Source organism: Triturus cristatus, chromosome 1_1, assembly GCF_964204655.1.
Source record: "Triturus cristatus chromosome 1_1, aTriCri1.1, whole genome shotgun sequence".
Taxonomy (NCBI): domain Eukaryota; kingdom Metazoa; phylum Chordata; class Amphibia; order Caudata; family Salamandridae; genus Triturus; species Triturus cristatus.
The window spans coordinates 950,442,091-950,468,154 of record NC_140579.1 but is presented as its reverse complement, the minus strand read 5'-3'; positions in this window follow the sequence as shown (position 1 = coordinate 950,468,154).

Here is a 26,064-nt window from a genome sequence, read left to right as displayed (position 1 = left end):
CCGACCCCGCCCCGGTCCCCGAGTTGGGGGATCTACCCGAGTTGGCCCATTGGCGCCACGAGGGCGGGCCCACCCGGGAAGAATTTTGCCGGGAGCAAGCCACCTGTCCTTCCCTGGTCGGGCTGCGGCGCCAGGCCGAGGGCCAAGCCGCAGGTGACCAGACCGGAACGCACCGAATCTATTGGGAAAATAACATCCTGTATAGTGAGCAGAAATCAGTAGAGCTGGGATCCGGACGGGTACTGGTGGTACCCCTCCGCTTCCGGGATTTCCTCCTGGGCTTAGCCCACGATGTCCCCCTCGCCGGTCACCTGGGTCAGGACAAGACCTACAGCCGTCTCGTGACCCATTTTTATTGGCCTAAGATGAAAGCAGCGGTAGAGGCACACTGCAAGTCCTGCCCCACGTGCCAAGCCAGTGGGAAGAGTGGGGGGAAGCGCAAGGCTCCCCTCCAACCCTTCCCGGTCGTCAGTACCCCCTTCGAACGAGTCGGAATCGACATCGTGGGGCCACTGGACCCCCCCACCTCCCAAGGTCACCGTTTCATCTTGGTCCTAGTAGACCACGCCACCCGCTATCCAGAGGCTATTCCCCTGCGCACCATTACGGCCCCCGTGGTGGGCCGGGCCCTGATGGGGATCTTTTCCAGGGTGGGTTTCCCCCGCGAGGTCGTGAGCGATCGCGGCACTAATTTTATATCAAGGTATATGACGTCCCTTTGGCAACAATGTGGGGTGTCCTATAAGTTCACCACCCCGTACCATCCCCAAGGGAACGGCCTAGTAGAGAGGTTTAATAGGACTTTGAAAGGGATGATCGCTGGCCTAGAAGAGCCCCTCCGGCGTAAGTGGGACGTCCTGCTCCCCTGCCTCTTGTTCGCTTACCGGGAGGTCCCCCAGAAGTCCTTAGGGTTCAGCCCGTTTGAATTACTCTATGGGCACCCCGTCCGAGGTCCCCTCAGTTTGGTTAAGGAAGGGTGGGAGGCAGCACCCCGGACCACCCCCCGAAATGTGTTCCAATATGTCCTGGCCCTCCGGAACCAGACCAGGAGGTTCCGCGAACTGGCCGAGGCCAACCTGGAGGCGAGTCAAGAAGAAATGAAGCGCTGGTACGACCAGAATGCTACTCTGGTCGAGTTCCAGCCGGGCCAGCAGGTGTGGGTCATGGCCCCCGTGAAGCCTGGCGCTCTCCAGGACCGATGGACTGGGCCCTACAAGGTGGTTGAGAGGAAGAGCCAAGTCACCTACTTGGTGGACGTCCAGTCGCCTCGGGATCCCCTCCGGGTCCTGCACGTGAACCGCCTCAAGCCTCACTTCATGCGGACAGAACTGAGCCTCCTGCTGGCCACCGATGACGGGGCCGAAGATGAGTCGGATCCCCTCCCGGACCTCCTGTGTGTCAAGGAGCAGGATGGCTCCGTGGAGGGAGTGAACCTTTCCCCAGCCCTCACTGTCCAGCAACAAGCGGACTGCCGCCAGCTCCTCAGACAATTTTCTGACCTCTTCTCCCTGACCCCCCGGGTCACCAACTGGTGTGTTCACGATGTAGACACCGGGGACAGCCCGCCGGTGAGGCACCGAGCCTACCGGGTTCCTGACCGGGTCCGGTCCTGTATTCAAGCCGAAGTCTCGAAGATGTTGACCCTGGGGGTGATCGAGCCCCCTGACAGTCCCTGGGCCAGCCCCGTGGTCCTGGTTCCGAAGGCAGCAGCCCCCGGTGTCGCCCCCGAGCTCCGGTTCTGCGTGGATTACCGGGGGCTCAATGACGTTACCCGAGCCGATGCCCACCCCATTCCGCGAGCCGACGAGCTCATTGACCGGCTAGGGGCCGCCCGGTTCCTCAGCACTTTCGACCTCACCTGCGGCTACTGGCAGATTGCGCTCACCGAAGGGGCCAAGGAGAGGTCTGCTTTCTCCACCCCCGATGGGCACTACCGCTTCCGCGTGATGCCCTTCGGGATGAAAAATGCCCCGGCCACCTTCCAGAGACTGGTAAATAGGGTCCTGGCCGGGCTAGAACAGTTCAGCGCGGCCTATCTGGACGACATCGCTGTCTTCAGTTCAGAGTGGAGTGAGCACCTCCAGCACCTCCGGAGAGTGCTAACCGCCCTGCGCCAGGCAGGCCTCACCATAAAAGCCAGCAAGTGCCAGATCGGGCAAGGATCCGTAGTCTACCTGGGGCACCAAGTCGGGAGTGGCCAGGTCGCTCCTCTACAGCCAAAGATCGACGCCATCCTGGCCTGGGACCCACCCATCACCCAAACGGAAGTCCGAGCCTTTCTGGGACTCACGGGCTACTACCGCCGATTCATTCAGGGGTATGGCAGCCTGGTCGGCCCTCTCACGGAACTCACGTCTAAAAAACAGCCAAAGAAGGTGCAATGGACGGCTGCCTGCCAGGAAGCTTTCGATGCTCTAAAAAAGGCCATGTGCACGGCCCCCGTCCTCCAGGCTCCCGACTACACCAGGGAGTTCATAGTCCAGACCGATGCCTCCGAGCATGGCATTGGGGCCGTCCTGTCCCAAGTGAATGATCAAGGCCTAGACCAGCCCGTCGCCTTCCTCAGTCGGCGGCTGCTACCCCGAGAACAGAAGTGGAGCACCATAGAGCGCGAAGCCTTTGCCGTGGTCTGGGCACTCAAAAAACTACGACCCTACCTGTTCGGCACTCATTTCAGGGTCCAAACTGACCATTGGCCCTTGCGATGGCTCATGCAGATGCGAGGAGAAAACCCCAAGCTACTGCGGTGGTCAATCTCCCTCCAGGGAATGGACTTCACCGTAGAACACCGCCCTGGTACGGACCACGCCAACGCTGACGGCCTCTCCCGGTTCTTCCGCCTCAGCGAAGTGAACCCCCCAAGGTGATGGGCAGTTCTCTCCGGCTTTCAGGTGGGGGGGACGCGTGTTGGACCCGGCCTCGTAGAATGGCCCTCCGTGCCCCCGCACCACCGAAACCTGGTGCCTGCAGCCCAAGCACGCGGCCCAGCCGACCTTTCCCACCAGGATACCTGCACCAACCCCGGACATCCCCGTCCATGGCCTCTCTCCTTTCGGCCACCCCGGGCACGCGTGCCCACTCCCTGCAACAAGATGGCCGCCCGGCTCCAGCGCGACCCGGGCCTCGAGGCGCCACTCCGGCTGGAGGACATCTCGCTTCCAGGGGATGAGAGAGGGAGGAGCAGTTTCTATCGCACCTCTGAACTCCCCTGGGACGATGGGTTTCGATCGGCCCTCCGGCCTCCCTGCGGGCTGGCTCCGTGCCTGCTGGGTGTCTGGGACTCCTCCCGACCCGGCCCTGAAAGGATCAAAAGACAATGGCAGGAAACCCCGACAAGCGGCCCCCAGGTGACAAGACCCCTGCCTGCGCAGACTCCGGACATCAAAGCGGGGTCGACCTATAACAAGGGGTGCTCTGAGACTGTCCGGTAGATTCGACGCTGGAACAACGAGAGCCTGCTGACGTGGTCGCGGCTCCTGGAACTGGAACCACCTCAGCCCTGCTGAGTGACTCGCGGCTCCCTGAAGATCGTAAGACCTCCGAACTTGTACCTGAGCCCTGCTGAGTGACTCGCGGCTCCCTGAAGATCGTAAGACCTCTGAACTTGTACCTGAGCCCTGCTGAGTGACTCGCGGCTCCCTGAAGATCGTAAGACCTCCGAACTTGTACCTGAGCCCTGCTGAGTGACTCGCGGCTCCCTGAAGATCGTAAGACCTCCGAACGTGTACCTGAGCCCTGCTGAGTGACTCGCGGCTCCCCCAGACTCTCCCGGTTCCGCCGGACCCCGACTCCGACCACGTATCCCCCAGCTCGAGGATTGTGAGCTGTGCGCCGGATACGTCCCTGCTTTGAACCATTACCAGAGACAGTCCCGCTACCCCCTACCTTTCCGAGACTCTTGAGCCCATGCTCATCTTGTACATATTTGCAGTGATACCTATTTGATAAAGCTTGTTTCTGAGAATACCCAGTGTGGTCTCTCTGTGTCGTGTGGTGCCAGAAGTACGATCCTAGTTGCGAGATTCCTCCCCCCTGGGGAATCTCTCGCCAGCGCCCGGCTACAATACAACACGGGTGGGACTCAGGGAAGTCAGGACCCCTTTCTGGGCTCCTCTGAGGTCGCCGTCTAACAGCCTTATATAAAGAAACCTATTTTTGATATAACCTTGACTGGTGTCCATTTGTGGTGTGTCATTGTATTACTGTATGTGTTCACCAATGCTTAACCTATGACGCCCTGAGAATAGTCTTGACTGCTTGCGCCACACTACCTAAAGGGTGAGCAGGGGTTATTTGAAAGGGTGATCCCCTTATCCTGACTTAGAATTGAGAGTCCCTGCTTGTCGCAAGTGCATACCTGTAGAGATTCCCAATTCTAACACAACCACACACAACCACACACACAGAACCACACCCAACACACAACCACACCCAACAACACACAACCATACACAACCACACACAACCCCCCACACACAACCCCCCACACACATTCCCCCACACACACAACTCCACACACCCACAACCGCACACACACAACTGTACACACAGCCACACACACAACTGCACACACACACACACATGCACAACCACACGCACAACCATACCTGCAACCACACCCACAACCCACACACACAACCACACACAACCCCACCCACAACCACACCCCAACACAACCACACAAACACAGCCACACACCACACCCAACCACACCCACAAACACAACCACACATACCCGCAACCACACCCGCACCCACACAACCACCCACACAACCACCCAAACACAACCACCCACACAACCACAAACACAACCCCACACAACCACACACACAACCACGTCCGCACCCGCACACCAGAACCACACAGGCACACACACCACACCCACACCACACCCAACAACACACACACAACCTCTCCCGCACCCACACAACCACACACACAGAACCACAACCACAACCCCACACCCAACCCCACGGCCAACCCCACGGCCAACCCCACACCCAACCACACACCCAACCACACACCCAACCACACACCCAACCACAACATACCCAACCACAACATACCCACACAACCACACCCACACACAACCACAACCATACATACAACCATATACACAACCACACCATCACACACACAACCACACCCAACCACACATCCACACACACCCGCACGCACCCACTCAACCACACACACAACCACACACACACATCCACTCACACAACCACACACATCCACTCACACAACCACACACAACCACACACACAACCACACCCAACCACACATCCACACACACCCGCACCCACGCAACTGTACCTATACCACACACAACCACACACACAACCACACACACACAACCATCACACACAACCACACACACACACCACATCCATACAGAACCACAGTGCCACACACACCACAACCAACCACAACCACACCCACACACAACCACAAACAACCACACACACAACCACACACCCAACCACACACCCACAGCTGTACCCGCAACCGCAACCGCTCCCAACCACACACACAACTACAGCCACACACAACCACAGCCACACACAACCACAGCCACATACACCGCCACAACCACACACAGCCACAGCCACACACAACCACAACCACTCACAACCACACCCAACCACACACACAACAAATCCACAATCGCACCCATAACTGCACCCGCACACCACAACCACACACAGCCACACACCCACATCACACCCAACCACACCCACAACCACACACATACAACCCCACACACAACCCCACACAACCACATGCAACCACATACACAACCACAATAACACACAACCACACACATACCACAACACACATACCACCACACACATACAACCACACACATACAACCACACACACAACCACACACACAACCCCACACAACCAAACACACACACAGAACCACACACAACCACAACCACACCCAACCCCACACTCGCAATAACACACAACCACACACACACATACCACCACACACATACAACCACACACATACAACCACACACATACAACCACAACCACACACAACCCCATACAACCAAGCACACACACAGAACCACAACCACACCCAACCACACCCAACCCCACACTCACAATCACACCCAAAACTGCACCCACACACCACAACTAAACACAGCCCCAAACACAGCCACACACACCACACACACCACACACAACCACACCCACAACCACACCCAACCACACCCAACCACACCCAACCACACCAACAACCACACATGCAACTTCACCCACACCCACAACCACACAAATACAATCACACAAATACAACCCCACACACAACCCCACAAATACCACACACACAACCACATACACAACCATACGCACAACCACACACAAACACACAACCACAGCCAAACTCACACAACCAACCACACACACAACCACACACATAGAACCACAACCACACCCAACCCCACACCCAACCCAACACTCAACCACACACCCAACCACACACACAATCATACACCCAACCAACCACAACCATACACAGCGGCACATGCACACTCAACTGCGACCCACAACCGCACACCCAACCACACAACCGCATAACCACACACACACACACAACCGCACTCCCAACCACACTCCCAACCGCACTCCCAACTGCACACCCACAACCACACCCACAACCACGTGCACAACCACACACACAACCACACAAATACCACACACAACCACACACACAACTACAATAACACAACCACACACACAACCGCACACACACAACCATCACACACAACCACACACACACCACCACATCCATACAGAACCACAACCACACACAGCCACACACACCACCCCACACACCCCCACACCACACCCAACCACAACCAACCACACCCACCCACAACTGCAGACAACCGCACACAACCACACACCACACACAACTACACACCCAACCGCACACCCACAGCTATAACCACAACTGCACCCACTACACACACAACCTCACACACACAACCACAGCCACATACAGCCACACCCGCACCCAGCCACACCCGCACCCAGCCACACCCGCAACCAACCACACCCAACCACACCTCCACCCAACCACACCTGCACACAACCAAACCCACACACAAACACACCCGCACCCACAACCACACCCACAACCACACACAACGACACAAATACAACCACACACCCACAACCGCACCCAACCACCCACACAACCACACGCATACCCACACACACAACCACATCCACAATCGCACCCATAACTGCACCCGCACCCATAACCGCACCCGCACACCACAACCACACACAGCCACACACACCACACCCACACCACACACAACCACACACAACCTCACCCACAACCACACAACCACACAAATACAACCCCACACATACAACCACATACACAGCCACACACAACCACAATAACACACAACCACACACACACATACAACCACACACACCAACACAACCACACACAACCACAACCAAACACACACACCTTACCCCCATCCACAACCACACAAATACAACCCCACAAACAACCCCACACAACCACATACAACCACATACACAACCACAATAACACACAACCACACACAACCAAACTCACACAACCAACCACACACACTGAACCACAACCCCACCCAACTCCACCCAACCGCACACCCAATCGCATACCCAATTGCACACCCAACCGCACACCCAACCGCACACCCCCAACCGCACACCCCCAACCGCACACACTCAACCACACACACCAAACACACAACCGCACTCCCAACCACACACACAACTGTACACCCAACCACACACCCAACACATCCACAACCACACACACATCCACACACACAACCCCACACACAACCACATCTGCAATTGCACCCACAACCACACCCGCACACCACAACCACACACAGCCACGCACACCCAAAACCACACCCAACCGCACACACAACCACACCCAACCGCACACACACAACCACACACAACCGCACACCACAACCACACACACAACTACAATGACGCACACACCCACAACTGCACCCACAACCGCACCCACAACCACACACACAACCACATACACAACCAACCACAACCATACACATCTGCACACGCACACACCCAACCGCACACCCAACCGCACACCCAACCACAACCATACCCACAAAACCACACCCACACAACCATACACACAAACACACCACCACACACCCAACCACACACCCAACCGCACACCCAACCACAACCATACCCACACAACCACAACCATACACACAACCACATACACAACCACACCACCACACACACAACCACACCACAACACACACAACCACAAACACACAACCTGAACCACACAACCACACAGACACAACCACACACACATCCACTCACACAACCACACCCAACCGCGCACACACAACCACACACCCACCTACGCAACCACACCCACACCATACCTACACAACCACACACACAACCACATACACAACCACACACACACAACCATCACACACACACCACCACATCCATACAGAACCACAACCACACATGGCCACACACACACCACCGCACACACCCACACACCACACCCAACCACACCCAACAACACACAACCACACACCCAACCGCACACCCACAGCTGTACCCACAACCACAACCGCACCCACCACACACAACCACACACAAACGCACCCAGCCACACCCGCACCCAGCCACACCAGCACCCAGCCACACCCGTACCCAGCCACACCCGTACCCAGCCACATCTGCACCCAACCACACCCGCACCCAACCACACCCACACACAACCACACCCGCACCCACAACCACAACCACACCCAACCACACACAACCACAGCCACACACACAACCACAATCACACACAACCACAGCCACACACAGCCACACACACAACCACAGCAACACACACAACCACAGCCACACACACAACCACACACAACCACTTACACAACCCCGCACACCCAACCACACACACCACCCCACACACCCAACCACACACACCACCCCACACACACAGCCACAACTGGACACACAACAGCCACACACAACCACACACAACTGCACACACCACTGCACACACCCGCAACCACACACACCCAACCACACACACCCAACCACACACCCAACCACACACCCACAACCACACACCCATACCCACCTACAACCATACACACACAACCACCCCCAACCCCACACACAACCACACCCAACCCCACACACAACCACACACAACCCCACACACACAACCACACACACAACCACACTCACAATCCCCACAGACAAATCCACACACAACCCCACACACCACACACACCACACCCAACCGCACCCACAACCACACACACACAACCACACCCAACCGCACACACACAACCACACACAACCGCACACACACAACCGCACACCACAACCACACACCCAACTACAATGACACACACAACCACACACACCCACACACACAACCAACCACAACAATACACAACTGCACATGCACACACCCAACTGCACACCCAACCACAACCACACACACACAACCATCCCCACACAACCACACCCACACAACCACACACAACCACAACCATACACACAACCACATACACAACCACACCACCACAGACACAACCACACCACCACACACACAACCACTCACACCCACAACCACACACACAACCACACACACAACCAACCACAACCATACACAACTGCACACACACCCACCCAACCGCACACCCAACCACAACCACACCCACACAAACACACCCACACAACCACAAACACACACACAACCACACCACCACACACCCAACCACACACCCAACCACAACCATCCCCACACAACCACACCCACACAACCACACACAACCACAACCATACACACAACCACATACACAACCACACCACCACAGACACAACCACACACACAACCACACACATCCACACACACGCACCCACACACACACAACCACACACACAACCACACACAACCACACACACACAACCACACACATCCACTCACACAACCACACCCAACTGCGCACACACAACTGCACACACAACCACACACCCATCCACACACACCCAAGCAACCGCACCCACACAACCACACATACAACCACACACAACCACACACACAACCACACACACACAACCACATACACATAACCACACACACATCCATCACACACAACCACACACACAAAACCATGACACACAACCACACACACACACACCACATCCATACAGAACCACAACCACACACAGCCACACACAACCTCACACAACCACACACCCAACTGCACCCACCACACACACAACCACACATAACCTCACACACATCCGTACCCAGCCACACCCGTACCCAGCCACACCCGCACCCAGCCACACCCACACACAACACACCTGCACCCACAACCACACACCCACAACCGCACCCAACCACACACACAACCACAGCCACACACAGCCACACCGGCACCCAAACACACCGCACCAAACCACACCCACACACAACCATACCCACAACCACACAACCACACGTAACCACACACACAACCACACACACACCCACAACTGCACCCAAGCACCCACACAACCCCACACACAACCACACACACAACCGCATCCGCAATCGCACCCACCCCCATAACCCCACACATACAACTACACACAACCACATGCAACCACATACCACATACAACCACACACAACCACATACAATCACATACACAACCACACACAACCACAATAACACAACCACACACACAACCACACACACAACCATAACCAAACACACACACAACTACACACACAACTACAATGACACAACCACACACACAACCACGCACACAACCACACACAAACACACAACCAAACTCACACAACCAACTACACACACAACCACACACACAGAACCACAACCACACCCAACCCCACACCCAACCCCACACAACCACACACACAACCACAACCAAACACACACACAACCACACACACAACCACGCGCACAACCACACACAAACACACAACCAAACTCACACAACCAACTACACACACAACCACACACACAGAACCACAATCAAACCCAACCCCACACCCAACCCCACACAACCACACACACACAACCACCCACACACAACCACACACAACCACACACCCAACCAACCACAACCATACACACACACAACCGCGCTCCCAACCCCACACACACAACCACACACCCAACACAACCACAACCACATGCACAACCACACGCACAACTACAATAACACAACCACGCACAACCACACACACACACAACCACATACACACAACCATCACACACAACCACACACATACCACCACATCCATACAGAACCACAACCACACACAGCCACACATACCACCACACACACCACACCCAACAACAACCAACCACACCCACCCACAACTGCACACAACCAAACACCACACGCAACCACGCACACAACCACACACAACCGCACACCCACAGCTGTACCCACTACACACATAACCTCACACGCATAACAAAACACACAGCCACACCCGTACCCAACCACACCGTGTTAGACCCGGCCCTCATAACATAGCCAGACCTGACCCCTGCACCTCACACCAGCCCCGAGCCCACGGCCTAGCCGATCCTTCCCACCAGAACACACACCCCCGACCCGGGCTTCCCCGTCCGTGGCCTTCCTCCTTTGGCCACACCGGGCCCGCGTGCCCACTTCATGCACCAAGATGGCTGCCCGGCCCCAGCGCGACCCTGGCCTATAGGCGCCACTCCGGCTGGAGGACATCGCGCTCCCCTTGGGATGAGAAAGGGAGGAGCAGTTTCCATCACACCTCTGCGCTTCCCTGGGAAGGTGGGTTTCGATCGACCCGCCGGCCTCCCCGAGGGCTGGCTCCACGCCTCCTGGGTGTCTGGGACTCCTCCCGACCCGGCCCTGAAAGGATCAAAGGACAATGGCAGGAAACCCCCAACGAGCGACCCCCAGGTGACAAGACCCCTGCCGGCACAGACTCCGGACATCAAAGAGGAGTCGCCCTATAACAAGGGGTGCTCTGGGACTGTCCGGGAGATTCGCCTTGGAAACACCTGAGCCCTGCTGAGTGACTCGCGGCTTCCTGAAGATCGTAAGACCTCCGAACTTGTGCTTGAGCCCTGCTGAGTGACTCGCGGCTCCCTGAAGATCGTAAGACCTCCGAACTTGTGCTTGAGCCCTGCCGAGTGACTCGCGGCTCCCTGAAGATCGTAAGACCTCCGAACTTGTGCTTAAACCCTGCTGAGTGACTCGCGGCTCCCTGAAGATCGTAAGACCTCCGAACTTGTGCTTGAGCCCTGCTGAGTGACTCGCGGCTCCCAGAAGATCGTAAGACCTCCGAACTTGTACTCGAGCCTGCTGAGTGACTCGCAGCTCTCACAGACTCTCTTGGTCCCGCCGGGCCCCACGACGACAAGCGTATCCCCCAGCTCGAGGATTGTGAGCCTGTGCGCCGGGTACGCTCCTGCATTTGATTCCTATCCCCAAAGACTGTCCCGCTACCTCCTAACCCCCCTCCAAGACTTTGTGAGCCCGCGCTCTACTTGTATATATCTTGCCTTGCTGATCATAAAGATCCTACCACTCCGATCTGATAAATATTTGCTCTTAAGAACTCCTCGTGTGGTGTCTCTCTGTCGTGTGGTGCCGAGTGTACGATCCTAGATACGAGGTTCCTCCCCTGAGGAGTCTCCCGCCAGTGCCCGGCTACGATACCTCGAGGGTGGGTCTCAGGGCAGTCAGGGCCCCCTCCGGGCCCCTCTGAGGTCGCCTTCTAACATTGGTGGCAAGCGACAGGATTCGGGCCCATAATCTAGAGATCGTACCGTGAACGGCTGACGCACTACCGACAAAGATGGCAGAAGGAAACGCCGTGGTTCTCATAGAAAACGACACCAGTACCGTGTTCCAGGTGGAACAGCTGGAAGAGTACACTCACAAAGAACTAAATCAATTCTGTAAGGAACTCAAAATCGCTACCACTGGTCTCAACACCAAAGAAGATATGCAAAAGGCACTGAAAGCTTGGGTGGATTCTGGAGCCTCCCGCCCAGAAGGAGCGGGGGAAACCTACGACGAAGCTGGACCCTCCCAAGGAGAACGCAGCAGCAACCAGGTGCGAGGCTTCGTACCAGACGGGGGCCTATCCCCAGAGGAACTCGCAGACAGAGAAAAAAGTCGCCATCACGAGCTCGAATTAGCCAAGCTCAAAATTGAGGGCGAGTTGAAATTTGCCGAGAAAAAGCTAGCAGTAGAACAGATACGAGTACAAGGAGAACTAGAAGAGAAGAAACTCCAACGAGAACACGAGGGAAGGAGACTTCAACTGGAACATGAACGCAGCATGAAGGAAATAGAACTGAAAGCAAGAAGCGAAGAAGCGCGGCCCCCGGGGAACCGGGAGGCGGCCGCCCCGGCGGAGCAGAAGGTCCACATCCCCAAGGATGTGGTCAAAGAATATTACAAAAATGATGACATTCAGCAGTGGTTCCGGGCCTACGAGGTCGCCATGACCTCCCATCGGGTCCCGCAGAAGGATTGGGGGGCTGGGTTGTGGGGACGATTCCTGAGCGAAGGGAGAGACACCCTGCTCGACCTACCCACCTCCATGCAGACCTCCTATGACCACATGAAAGCGGCCCTCCTCACAAGGTACGGCCTCACCCCGGAGATGTACCGCCAGCGGTTCCGGGACTGCAGGAAGATCCCGGGTACCACCTGGGTGGAATATGTGAATTTCTTCAGCCGCGCCTTCGATGGGTGGATCAAGGGCAGCAAGGTAACCACCCTGGAAGAACTAACAGACCTTATGTTGTGGGAACACCTGGCTGCGAACTGCTTTGTGGAACTACGCCAGCATCTGCTCGACAGCAAGCTCACGGACCCAAGAAAGCTGGCTGTCGAGGCGGATCGCTGGACCAACACCCGGGTCTCCCGGGGGCCCTGTAGGAGAGTACCCCCGAGCCAGTCAGGGACCACCCCGCCAGAGAGGGGGGGGAAACCAGGGAGGGCAGAGAGAGTCCCAGGCTAGTCCCCCGAAGTCCCAACCTCCACCTCTCCCGGCACCCCCACCAGCTGTACCCGGCCCCCCCTGAGACGGGGGCACCGGGTAACCATCACTTGTTTCCGTTGCCAGAGGCCCGGGCATTACGCCAACGACCCTGAATGCCCCATGGCCCCACGCACCACCCAGGCAGCACCCCACGCTAGACAGATAGCCAATGTAGCACTGGGGGAGGAGGTTGAGGAGGCCGAGGAGTGGGGACCTGCTGCTATGGCCCTAGTATCCTTAGGAGATAGAGAGATGGTCCCTGGGAGCCTCCTGCCCTCTAACACAAAGAAATATGGGCAGCTCGTAACGATCAATGGCCACCAAGTAGAAGCCCTCCGTGACACCGGGGCCAGCATCACCGGTGTCCTCAGCCATTTAGTCCACGAAGACCAGGTCCTCCCCAACGTATTTTGCCCTGTCATTTCAGCCGACAACACAGAAAGCCTATGTAAGGTAGCCCTGGTGCCCTTTGAGTGGGGAGGGGTGGTCGGTAAACTGAAGGTCGCAGTGAGAACCTCCCAGCCCGTTGACTGTCTCCTGGGGAACGACCTGGAAAGTTCCCCCTGGAGACAAGGGGAGCGCAAGACCCACCTAGGGATGATGGGCCTCCCTGAGTGAGTGTGCGCCACCACTCGATCCATGGCAGCTCGACTGACCCCCCTGAGGGAAGTCGACGACGCCCCGACCCCTGAGGATAGGATGGTCCCGGCCGAGGGTCCCCACATCCCCCCACCAGAAGAGTCGATCACCAGAGACGAACCCCCGCCTTCCGACTCCACCCAAGTCACCGAGTTAGGCGATCTGCCCGAATTAGCCCAGTGGCGCCACGAGGGGGGCCCCTCCCGAGAGGAGTTCTGCTGAGAGCAGGCTACCTGTCCCTCCCTGGTCGGGCCCCGGCAACAGGCAGAGGCCCAGGCCGCAGGTGACCAAACGGGGACGCACCGGGTGTATTGGGAGAATGACCTTTTGTACAGCGAACAGAAGTCGGTGGAGCTAGGGTCCGGCCGGGTGCTGGTGGTACCCCTACGCTTCCGAAACCTCCTCCTGGGCTTGGCCCACGACGTTCCCCTCGCAGGCCACTTGGGCCAGGACAAAACATACAGTCGCCTCGTGACTCACTTCTACTGGCCCAGAATGAAAGGAGATGTGGAAGCCCACTGCAAGTCCTGTCCCACGTGCCAGGCCAGTGGGAAGAGCGGAGGGAAGCGCAAGGCTCCCCTCCAACCCTTCCCTGTCGTCAGTACCCCTTTTGAGCGGGTCGGGATCGACATTGTAGGACCTCTGGACCCCCCAACTTCCCAAGGGCACTGGTTCATCCTCGTCCTGGTGGACCATGCCACCCGTTACCCGGAGGCCATCCCCCTGCGCACCGTCACAGCCCCCGTGGTGGGCCGGGCGTTGATGGGGATCTTCTCCCGCATGGGTTTTCCCTGCGAGGTCGTGAGCAATCGCGGTACCAACTTTATCTCCCGATACATGAGGTCCTTATGGCAACAGTGCAGGGTGTCCTATAAGTTCACCACCCCGTACCACCCCCAAGGAAACGGCCTGGTAGAGCGGTTTAACCGGACTCTGAAGGGGATGATCGCAGGCCTGGAAGAGCCCCTCCGGCGTAAGTGGGACATCCTGCTCCCCTGCCTCCTATTCGCATACCGAGAAGTTCCCCAGAAATCCTTGGGTTTCAGCCCCTTTGAGTTACTCTACGGGCACCCCGTCAGGGGGCCCCTCAGCCTGGTCAAGGAAGAGTGGGAGGCGGCGCCCCGAGGCCCCCCCGAGATGTGTTCCGTTACGTCCTGACCCTCCGAAATCAGACTAGGAGGTTCCGAGAGATGGCAGAGGCCAACCTGGAGGCGAGTCAGGAGGAGATGAAGCGCTGGTACGACCAGAACGCCGCGCTGGTCGAGTTTCAGCTGGGCCAGCAGTTATGGGTCATGGCCCCCTTGAAACCCTGCGCTCTCCAGGATAAATGGACCGGGCCCTTCAAAGTAGTGGAGCGGAAGAGCCCGGTCACGTACTTGGTAGACGTCCAGTCACCCCGGGACCCCCTCCGGGTCTTCCACGTGAACCGCCTCAAGCCCCACTTTGTGCGGACGGAGCTGAGCCTCCTACTGGCCACTGATGACGGGTCCGAAGAAGAGTCAGATCCTCTCCCTGATCTTCTGTGCACCAAAGAGAAGGACGGCTCCGTAGAGGGAGTGAACCTCTCCCCGTCTCTCACTCCCCAGCAATGTGAGGATTGCCGCCAGCTCCTAGGGCAGTTCCCGGACCTCTTCTCCCTGGTCCCCAAGGTCACCGACTGGTGTGTCCATGATGTGGATACCGGGGACAGCCCGCCAGTGAGACACCGAGCCTACCGAGTCCCTGATCGGGTCCGGTCCTGTATCCAAGCCGAAGTCTCGAAAATGTTGACCCTAGGTGTGAGAAGTTGGCCTGGTATATGCTGTTCACTAGTTCTAGTGACCACCTTGTACCATGCCAAGCAACCCTTATGGTGTGGTTGTAAGTCAACCTTTTTGGACTAGCTGCCCTAGTGGTAGCGTAGGCTAAGCAGTCTTTGAGGCTAAACTCGTGAAGCGTGTTAAGCCAGCTGTTTTACCAAATGCAACCCCCTTTTATACCAATGAAAGGACACCACACAGATATATATTCAAAATATATATGTATTTATTTATCAAAGTTACCCCTAGTCTCTTTATGAGCACAGGAGCACAAATCGTCAAACAAGATTATCACAGAATACACAGAAGTTGCACGTTATATGGATAGGCCCTGGTGGCCACTCAAACCATATACTAAAATAGTGGTATAAGTACCACGAACAGAAAAGGGAAAAGGCCTAGGGCCTCTAGAATCGCTGGGCCTACAAGGAGCTAACGTCAGTTAGTGACCAGGAGGTCCACGGGTGGCGTGTGCAGAGCAAATAGTCACACGCGTGCTCCCATAGGTTTCAATGGGTGCGTAAAAAGTACAAAGTTACTGCAAAAGGAATCTTCCGGATGGACTAGGAACTCAAGATTTGGAACACAGGCACTAGAGATGTAATACTACACTTGGGCACAGGTGTGCCAGCTTTACCTCACCCACAGGAAGCGGGTGCATAGGCCTCGAAGTGCGTCGGGTTGCTTCTATCTGTTCCGTGGAGCTTGAAGACAAAGATGCTGCAGGCGGTCGGTCCGGGAGAGATGCAGTGGATCCAAGAGTGGATCGGAGAGGTTGAAGACCTGTAAGCAGAGGGGACAGTGTTCACAGTCACTAGCCAGTGACCAGCGTGGCACCAGGTGGGTACCAGGCGATGTCGGGTGCAAACAGGTGATGAGGGGTAGCTTGTCTCCGCAGCCACGTGGTCCCTGAAGGTCGACGACGTCCAGGAGTCGGCTCACGAGCTGTCCCACGCAGGCTCTCGCTGTCGGCGGTGTCGGCGACTTGATCGAAGCAAACAAGCCTTGGCAAAAGCAATTGCAGGAGGATTCGGAAATCAGCTGTTGGTTCTGACCAGCAAGGTCAGAGGGATTGCTCCTTTGGAGGGGAGCAAGGGCCAGTCTGGAGCAACCAGACCAGCGGTGTTTGTCGTAGATTTCGTCGCCAAGATGGCCACTAGCCAGCGGGCCAGCAACCGGTTAGGCGCGTCGAGTGGCAAAATGCAGAAGGGCCCCACGCAGATCGTGGAGATGCTGGAGGGCTCACCTTTGGTGCAGATGCTGCTCGAGGGTTGGGCTTCTCAGGACCCAAAGCACAACTTGGAGGGAGCCTCGGTTGTTGCACTGGTCAGCTTGTCGTAGTCGTTCCAAGATGGCTGGCTCCACGTGTCTCGGTGCCTCCACGGGTCTCCTCTTTTCAGGGACTGTGGATCGGGCGGTGAGAGGTCTGGAGGTCCAGGTCTTGTCAGTCTCTGGGCTCGGGCTCCGGCGGGAGGCGGCGGCAAAGCAGACGGTGATTCGCTGGATGGTGCTTGCGTTAGCAAGGTGGTCACTCCCTGACCACAGGGGAGATTTTCTTCAGTCTTCTGTGTAGCAGAATGTCGAAGTTCCCGTCTTCTTCTTAGTTTCAAGTTGATTCCAGGATGTCTGAAGTCTTTAGGACACAGCTCCTACCTTTAAGCGGATTCTAGGGGCCGGACTACCTGCTAGGTCCCTCCCTATGGGTGGGACCAGGAAGGGGGGTGGTTACACCCCCAACCCTTTGTCCAGCTCGCCCCAGGCCCGGGACTGGTGTGCCCCAGGACCGGTTTGAACTGGCATATGCACCGAGGCTCCTTGTGAGCCACAGGCATGTCTGGTTTCTTTCAAGCCCTACCTGACCAATACACAAAATCCTGTCTGGGGTGGTGCATGCACCTCCCCTGGCAGGAAACCCTTTGTCCACACCTCCCAAGCTGGAAGGACTCCCAGCAGCAGGAGGGCAGACTTGTGTCTGTGGTGGCAGCATCCATTTTGTGGAGCTGAGGCTATGTCTGATTTTACCCGGGTTTCAGGCACTGTACATGTCGTGTCCCTCTAGAAGGGTGGAATGCTAACCCCGTCGCCAGAATTGGCGAGGGGTTAGTATTCCAATTCGTATGACACCTTACTCGACATGTTTTGATAAAGCCAAACCAAAGATAGCATTTAACCGCGAGGTTCATAATGCACTTAAGAGTATATGGTATGACGATATCTGGAAACAGTAGAAGGAAGTTGTTCCGACCACTGCAGACAGGCTCAGCTCATGCCAGAGCACCATCTCACATGGAACCAAGCACTCTGCCTTCAGGATTGTTAAGGCCTGCCATAGGAGTGACTTATAGGTTACCAGGTGTCCCATTTAAGTTTAGGTATAGGTATACTACACCTAAGTAAGGGGTGATTACACCAACTTACCCCAGCTGAGTGATCAGCCAGTTGTGTCAGATTGTTAGGCCAAGCCTGGGGTGGCATAATACATGCTTCAGCCCCTGGCAGGCCTTGGATACACCAATGCCCTGGGTACCTAGTGTACACTGGTACAGGGGCTGACAGGGTGATCCAACCAATTGGGTATGTACCTAGGGTACATGGAGTCCATTTTACAGAGAGAGCAGATAGCCTGAGAGCCTGAATGGCAGGATCTCAGGCCAACTAAGTCGAAAAACCAGCTAGACACTAGGCAAAAATTTGGGGGTAACCATAGTCAGATATCCACCTTCCTACACAACCCCCCCCCAAACGAAGGGAGATAAGGCTGACCTTGACCAGGTAAGCCTATATTGCCCAAGTGGCCATATAAGGAGGAACCAGCACTGGCATGGTTACCCCCTGTCTCATGGTCCACTAAGCAATCCCTCACCCTAAGGGTATCAGAGGGTCTCCACCATAGGGAATCTCTACCTGTGGTGTGTCTTGGCAAAGTAAAAGGCTGGTGTTGAGATGGAGTACTGAAGTGAGTGTCCTCAAAGTGAGGCCTCAGCTTCCTCCAATCATCCTCCACCATGGATGCCTTTCTTTCTTTAACTGAGTTGCACTGTGCTCTCAGGGTCAGCCTCTGGCTACCTAAAGCTGGAGGCTGGGTCCCTTTTGTGGGCTTACTGGAGGGACAGGTCAGGTTTGGGGCCCTAAGGTCCCATGTTTGCCTGTGCCCAACAGAATCCCCCTGGGGGAGGTCCCTAACTACCTGTAAAGGAGATCCCTCAGGAATGTTTTTACCCATCACCTGACTAGGGCTACTAGCCAGGCAATCCTCATTCTTTTGATGGGGGGGTTCTTGTGGACAGGGGCCCTCTGGGGGTCCACTGGCCTCCCTGACCTCTGCAGCCCTGGGCTGACTGAGGCAGGGTAGAGAGAGGCAGGCTACCTGCACCAGACTGGATCCCACCTTGGAAGGGGCCACTGACATCAGAGGCTCTGCCAGGCCAGGCCTGGCTACCTCTGGGGCAGTTCCTTCACAAGGGGTGAGGTCAGATCCCTGAGGAGGCTGACCTTTTCCTAATGTCTGGGGAGAGGGAGACTTTTCTTCCTCCCCACTACTCTCAGTTTGTGTGGAGTGATCCATTGTTTCAGGCTTCACTACACCTATGTCAGTCTGAGTATAGGCTGAGACCATTACAGCCTTGCCAACCTTTTCAGGGGGGCACTCAGTTTGTGTTTGAGCTGTGACTGTCACAGCTCTGCCAGTCCCTACAGGGAAGTCTGTCTGTGCCTGGGCTGTGGCTACCACTGCCCTTCCAACCTTTTCAGGGAGGAAATCTATTTGGACAGGGGTTGTGAATGGCACAACCCCCCTACCCTTTTGTGAAAGGCCTACCATTTTAGAATGGGTGTCTTGTTCAACTCCAGCCCAAGCTGAGAGTTCTAAGTCATTCCCCAGTAAGCAGTCTACAGGCAAGGTTGGGGACACTGCTACCCTTTTAGGGCCAGTGACCCCTCCCCAGCTGAGACATACCTCTGCCATGGGATGACTGTTCTGTTTGCCATCAATGTTAGTCACCTGGTAGGAGAAACCGGGCAAAAGCTGCTCAGAGGGAACTAGCCAATGGGCCACCATTGTGATGCTAGCCCCAGTGTCTCTGTAGGCCTCAGCTTTTGTACCATTGATGTAGGGCTCCTGTCTGTACCTACCCAAAGTGTTGGGACAGGCAGTGAAGTTGGCAAACCCCATGCCACCATCACAGACAAGAGTGGTTGCTGTAGGGGAATTGGCTAAGCCAGGGTCCCCCTGTGTTCCCCAAGTAAACCCACCCAGATTTCTGGGGGCACTCCCACCACCTGGGGGATTACTGCTGACAGTAATAGGTGGTGTGACAGGAGTAATTGGAGGAACAGTTTTGTTTTTAGCCCTTGGGCAACCGCTGTCAGTTTTCCAATGCCCAGGAGTTTTACACTCATGGCAGTAGGGCTTTTTAGCTGTGGTAGAGGAGGGAGCTTGGGACCCACCACCCTGTGTGGAGTTTTGGGGCCCTGAGGAAGGTTTCTCTTTTTCTTTATCCCCACCCTTCTCTTGAGGCTTGGTGGTATCTTTCTTTTGGTCACCACCCTGGTTTTTAGGCCTGATCCTGGTCCTGACCCATTTATCTGCCCTCTTTCCCAATTCTTGGGGAGAGGTCAAATCTGAGTCTACCAGGTGTTGATGGAGAAGCTGGTTTTGACAATTACTTAAAATCTGCTCTCTCATCATCAAATTGTACAATCCTGTATAATCAGACACCTTACTTCCCAGCAACCAACCCTCCAAAGCCTTAGTGGCACATTCCACATATTCAGGCCAGTCCCGAGTCTGTGTCTTCTGGGTGTCTCTGAACATTAACCTGTACTGTTCAGTGGTTAAGCCTAACCCATCAACTAGGACACTCTTCAGGACTCTGTAATTTCTGACATCCTCTTCTCTAACAGTGAGGAGTCTATCTCTGCCTCTCCCCTCAAAGGAGAGCCATAAGATTGCTGCCCACTGGTCTTCAGGAACCTGCTGCACTTTGCAGGCTCTCTCAAGAGCAGTCATCCATTTGTGGATGTCATCCCCACTTTTGTAGGGGGGCACAATCTTGGACAGGTTCCTATTGTCAAAGACCCTATCTTTGTCCCTAGGGACATTGCTGCCACCAGTGGGTATAGACCCACTCTCTCTATGCTGCCTAGCCTTGCTCAGTTTTTCTTCCATCAGGGCTACTTCTAGCTCCTGCTTCCTGATCCTCAGCTGGGCTTCTTGCATCTTGGCCTCATGTTCCCTCCTCTGAGGGGTGGTCATCCTTCTCCTGGAGTGACCTTGAGAGCCTCTAGAGCCATGGGAAGCATTGGAGTCACCTGAGCGATTCCTTTGCCTTCCAAGCCCTGGGTTAAGTCCACTGGGGAGATCCAGTGGGGTGAACCCACTGTCAGTCCCCAATAGCCTTGGTTTAGCTGGGCCAAGTATAACACTTGGCACTGGGCTAGTTCTCCCTTCATCCTCACCACTGTCTGTATCCCCCTCACTTTCCTCCTCTGTAGTATGGTTTTCATCTAAGGGATGGCTATTGGAAAGGGGTACCTCAGTGGCATCTTCAGAAGGGGGGCCTCCTGTTCCTGACCCTGAGGGGGCTAACTGGGAAGCTTTCTTGAGTGCTCTCTGATTCTCATCATTCTGTAAGAGCTCTCTGAGCTCAGCAGAGTTTGGGTTCTTGGGCTGTTTAAGGCCTCTAAGAGTTGCCAAATGCCTGAGCTCATTCTGATTAAGGGTAGCAAAGCTGGATGGTGCCCTCTGGGGGTCACTCTCAACAGAGATGGGTACAGTGGACCCCTCTGCCCCGGCCATTGCTCTTAAGTGTGGGTGGATGTGTTGCAATCTACCTACACTTGGGTTTACCTACTAAACCTATCTAGTAGTTGTAGTCAGGGTGTGCTACTCCCTTTGCTCTACAACAACTAAGTTCAGTAGAACTTAAGTATATCTAATCTTGTTTTATATGTACCTACAGGTACCTATGTGATCTTTCAATTGGTAACCAAGAGATTACAATGGTAAAACACAGCAAGCTCAAATCCCACCGCTGCCACCAATGTGAGAAGTTGGCCTGGTATATGCTGTTCACTAGTTCTAGTGACCACCTTGTACCATGCCAAGCAACCCTTATGGTGTGGTTGTAAGTCAACCTTTTTGGACTAGCTGCCCTAGTGGTAGCGTAGGCTAAGCAGTCTTTGAGGCTAAACTCGTGAAGCGTGTTAAGCCAGCTGTTTTACCAAATGCAACCCCCTTTTATACCAATGAAAGGACACCACACAGATATATATTCAAAATATATATGTATTTATTTATCAAAGTTACCCCTAGTCTCTTTATGAGCACAGGAGCACAAATCGTCAAACAAGATTATCACAGAATACACAGAAGTTGCACGTTATATGGATAGGCCCTGGTGGCCACTCAAACCATATACTAAAATAGTGGTATAAGTACCACGAACAGAAAAGGGAAAAGGCCTAGGGCCTCTAGAATCGCTGGGCCTACAAGGAGCTGTGAGAAGTTGGCCTGGTATATGCTGTTCACTAGTTCTAGTGACCACCTTGTACCATGCCAAGCAACCCTTATGGTGTGGTTGTAAGTCAACCTTTTTGGACTAGCTGCCCTAGTGGTAGCGTAGGCTAAGCAGTCTTTGAGGCTAAACTCGTGAAGCGTGTTAAGCCAGCTGTTTTACCAAATGCAACCCCCTTTTATACCAATGAAAGGACACCACACAGATATATATTCAAAATATATATGTATTTATTTCTCAAAGTAACCCCTAGTCTCTTTATGAGCACAGGAGCACAAATCGTCAAACAAGATTATCACAGAATACACAGAAGTTGCACTTTATATGGATAGGCCCTGGTGGCCACTCAAACCATATACTAAAATAGTGGTATAAGTACCACGAACAGAAAAGGGAAAAGGCCTAAGGCCTCTAGAATCGCTGGGCCTACAAGGAGCTAACGTCAGTTAGTGACCAGGAGGTCCACGGGTGGCGTGTGCAGAGCAAATAGTCACACGCGTGCTCCCATAGGTTTCAATGGGTGCGTAAAAAGTACAAAGTTACTGCAAAAGGAATCTTCCGGATGACCTAGGAACTTAAGATTTGGAACACAGGCACTAGAGATGTAATACTACACTTGGGCACAGGTGTGCCAGCTTTACCTCACCCACAGGAAGCGGGTGCATAGGCCTCGAAGTGCGTCGGGTTTCTTCTATCTGTTCCGTGGGGCCTGTAGACAAAAGTGCTGCAGGCGGTCGGTCGGGAAGAGATGCAGTGGATCCAAGAGTGGATCGGAGATGTTGAAGACCTGTAAGCAGAGGGGACAGTGTTCACAGTCACTAGCCAGTGACCAGCGTGGCACCAGGTGGGTACCAGGCGATGTCGGGTGCAAACAGGTGATGAGGGGTAGCTTGTCTCCGCAGCCACGTGGTCCCTGAAGGTCGACGACGTCCAGGAGTCGGCTCACGAGCTGTCCCACGCAGGCTCTCGCTGTCGGCGGTGTCGGCGACTTGATCGAAGCAAACAAGCCTTGGCAAAAGCAATTGCAGGAGGATTCGGAAATCAGCTGTTGGTTCTGACCAGCAAGGTCAGATGGATTGCTCCTTTGGAGGGGAGCAAGGGCCAGTCTGGAGCAACCAGACCAGCGGTGTTTGTCGTAGATTTCGTCGCCAAGATGGCCACTAGCCAGCGGGCCAGCAACCGGTTAGGCGCGTCGAGTGGCAAAATGCAGAAGGGCCCCACGCAGATCGTGGAGATGCTGGAGGGCTCACCTTTGGTGCAGATGCTGCTCGAGGGTTGGGCTTCTCAGGACCCAAAGCACAACTTGGAGGGAGCCTCGGTTGTTGCACTGGTCAGCTTGTCGTAGTCGTTCCAAGATGGCTGGCTCCACGTGTCTCGGTGCCTCCACGGGTCTCCTCTTTGCAGGGACTGTGGATCGGGCGGTGAGAGGTCTGGAGGTCCAGGTCTTGTCAGTCTCTGGGCTCGGGCTCCGGCGGGAGGCGGCGGCAAAGCAGACGGTGATTCGCTGGATGGTGCTTGCGTTAGCAAGGTGGTCACTCCCTGACCACAGGGGAGATTTTCTTCAGTCTTCTGTGCAGCAGAATGTCGAAGTTCCCGTCTTCTTCTTAGTTTCAAGTTGATTCCAGGATGTCTGAAGTCTTAGGACACAGCTCCTACCTTTAAGCGGATTCTAGGGGCCGGACTACCTGCTAGGTCCCTCCCTAAGGGTGGGACCAGGAAGGGGGGTGGTTACACCCCCAATCCTTTGTCCAGCTCGCCCCAGGCCCGGGACTGGTGTGCCCCAGGACCGGTTTGAACTGGCATATGCACCGAGGCTCCTTGTGAGCCACAGGCATGTCTGGTTTCTTTCAAGCCCTACCTGACCAATACACAAAATCCTGTCTGGGGTGGTGCATGCACCTCCCCTGGCAGGAAACCCTTTGTCCACACCTCCCAAGCTGGAAGGACTCCCAGCAGCAGGAGGGCAGACTTGTGTCTGTGGTGGCAGCATCCATTTTGTGGAGCTGAGGCTATGTCTGATTTTACCCGGGTTTCAGGTACTGTACATGTCGTGTCCCTCTAGAAGGGTGGAATGCTAACCCCGTCGCCAGAATTGGCGAGGGGTTAGTATTCCAATTCGTATGACACCTTACTCGACATGTTTTGATAAAGCCAAACCAAAGATAGCATTTAACCGCGAGGTTCATAATGCACTTAAGAGTATATGGTATGACGATATCTGGAAACAGTAGAAGGAAGTTGTTCCGACCACTGCAGACAGGCTCAGCTCATGCCAGAGCACCATCTCACATGGAACCAAGCACTCTGCCTTCAGGATTGTTAAGGCCTGCCATAGGAGTGACTTATAGGTTACCAGGTGTCCCATTTAAGGTTAGGTATAGGTATACTACACCTAAGTAAGAGGTGATTACACCAACTTACCCCAGCTGAGTGATCAGCCAGTTGTGTCAGATTGTTAGGCCAAGCCTGGGGTGGCATAATACATGCTGCAGCCCCTGGCAGGCCTTGGGTACACCAATGCCCTGGGTACCTAGTGTACACTGGTACAGGGGCTGACAGGGTGATCCACTTCCAATTGGTTATGCACCTAGGGTGCATAGTTTTAATTTAGTAGAGAGAACAGCAGGCTGGGGGTCTGATTGGCAGGCCCACAGCCTCAATATGTCAAAAACCAGTGAAGCAAAAAGCAAAAATTTGGGGTGACCATAGGATAGCAGACCCTACTCTCCTACACAACCCCCCCCCAAACGCTGGGACATTAAACTAGCCTTGACCAGTCTCGTCTTCATGTCCTAAGTGGAAGTACCTGGAGAGACCATCTGCATTCCCATGGTCAGTACCTGGCCGGTGCTCCACTGTAAAGTCCATCCCCTGTAGGGAAATGGACCACCTAAGCAGTTTGGGGTTTTCACCCTTCATCTGATTTAGCCACAAGAGGGGCTTATGGTCGGTCTGAATCTTGAAGTGAGTGCCAAACAAGTATGGCCTCAGCT